The sequence below is a fragment of the Marmota flaviventris genome, chromosome 15, assembly GCF_047511675.1.
Source record: "Marmota flaviventris isolate mMarFla1 chromosome 15, mMarFla1.hap1, whole genome shotgun sequence".
Classification (NCBI taxonomy): domain Eukaryota; kingdom Metazoa; phylum Chordata; class Mammalia; order Rodentia; family Sciuridae; genus Marmota; species Marmota flaviventris.
Window position 1 is genome coordinate 62573184 of NC_092512.1, and position 2023 is coordinate 62575206.

Below are 2023 nucleotides of genomic sequence, written 5' to 3' on the forward strand. Positions count from 1 at the left end.
TCCTTTGGGTGTTCTAGAAGCTATAGAGGGAGCCAGCAGTGGAAGTTGGAGGGGAGAGGGAGAGAATGTGAGCAAAGAGCAAGTGAGGGGTGTTGGGGCTGAAACTGGGGCACTAGGATGGACGGTGCACTCAGTGTGGGCACTGACTTGAGGGCACTAGGACAGGAGGAGCTCCCTGCTCCACCCTGCTGGTCAGGCTGGGGGAGGGGGCAGGCTTTCATTTGTTGAGAGCTCCTTTTCTGCCCTGAGTCCTCAGGTTGCTTCACACATCTGATGTCATAGAACACCTGTCTCAAGACAGGCAGCAGGACCAGGCGTGCTGAAGCAGGACAAGCATGGCACTGCTGAGGACTTGCTTCCTCCACAGGCAGGTCTGGGGTCATCCTCAGCCCTAATGCTGGCTCTTGGCACATCATCTATGGATGTTTAAAAAACATACATGAATTTATTGATTTGTGGTATCAGGTATGGAACCCAGGGGCACTCTGCCAGACTTTTTTTTTCTTTTTAAAATTTCTTAGTTGTAGTTGGACACAATACCTCTATTTTATTTGTTTTTATGTGGTGCTGAGGATCAAACCCAGGACCTCGTATATGCAAGGCAATCTCTCTACTGCTGAGCCACAACCCCAGATGCCCCCACCCCGAGCCTTTTTTTTTTTTTTTTAATTTCAACACAGGGTCTCACAAAGTCACCAGGCTGGCCTCAAACACGTGAACCCCCTGCCTCAGCCTCCCAGGAGCTGGCATACAGGCATGGCCACTGCTCCAGGCTCTATGGATGTTTTTAACCCAGTGACCACACTCAGTGAAAGACGTGTGCCTACTGTGGTTGAGTTCCGAGGTCTCTTCTGGCAAGTTCTGGGAGTCTCCTGAGTCTTTACAGGACAGTGGCGTCTGAGGTAGTTTTTGTCTTTGGCTGGGAATGTGGCTTCAGATTGTGGTCCTTATCAGGGCTGAGAGGACGGGTCCAGTTGATAGATGAAAGAGACAGAATGATGGGGACTAGAAAAGAGGATCTGAGCCACGTGGTTTGAGGAATGACACTGACTTGAGGTGCTTCTGCCCCTGCAGGGAAGAAGTGGTTGCAGTGAAAGGTGAATAAAAATATGTGCCATCCTCCAGATGCACAGGCAGTGTTTCAAAGGCATCCAGACCACAGTTGTCCCCTACCCTCCACGATGATGGCCTCTTCAGCCCTGCAGAGTGGAGAAGAGCCTTGGGCCAATCCAGCCGTGGTCAGAGGTGGAGTGGCTGCATCTGCCAAGTGTATTCCTGGTCAGCTTGGGCAGTGGCATATACAAGGCTTTGCTGCTTCTGCTGGCCTGTGTCTCCCCACTCACAGACCACAGAGAGGCCCATGTGGCCTGGGAGTGAAGGTCTCAGGTGCTGCCCCATGCAGGCCGTTAGTTCCTCCTGCTCTGATCTTCTCCACCTTCCCCAAGTCTTCCACAGCAATGTATGTTTTTGTAACATAATAAAAATAAATAAATTGAAGGTAGAATGTTTTTTCAAAGACCTTGGGTGTGAGTTAGCAGCCAGGGTCACCTGGTCACTGTGCTGATGCTTCATTGACCCTAGAGTTGGGCCCTCCAGGAGCCTGCCCCCATCATGGATGGACTCCCAGCTAGAACTGCAGGATCCACACTTTTGAAGGGGAAGGATGAGGAAGAGGAGATGCCAGAGCTCTTAGCTCTATCATTAGTGGAAAGGTCTGGGTTTTGGGTCTGTACCCAGGTACGTGTACCCCAAGGTTTGATGAGAAGATGGCGGCTCAGATAGCAAAGTTCTCACACCTGAGGTTGGGAAGATGGGGAGTGAGATGGAAGGTAGGTCTGAGGACCTGCTGTGAGCCCCACATCATCAAAGATGTCCCCAGTTCCCTTCATGGTGGACACCCACAGAGCCCTGGAGAGAAGTGCAGCCCCAAGAGGTGAAAAGGAGGTCCTGGGAACTTGGACAGGACAGTGACTGCATCCAGGAGACCTGGAGTATGAGCGTATGAGCTGGGCAGGAAGGCAGA

At 51.7% G+C, this 2023-nt stretch overlaps 1 long non-coding RNA gene across 1 annotated transcript; it reads left to right on the forward strand.

Moving 5' to 3' along the window:
* The first annotated feature begins 466 nt into the window (after positions 1-466).
* LOC139702043 (uncharacterized) lies at positions 467-1497 on the forward strand. Its single transcript, XR_011704608.1, has 2 exons — positions 467-902; positions 1075-1497. It is a non-coding gene; the product is annotated as an uncharacterized lncRNA (long non-coding RNA).
* The last annotated feature ends 526 nt before the right edge of the window (positions 1498-2023 follow it).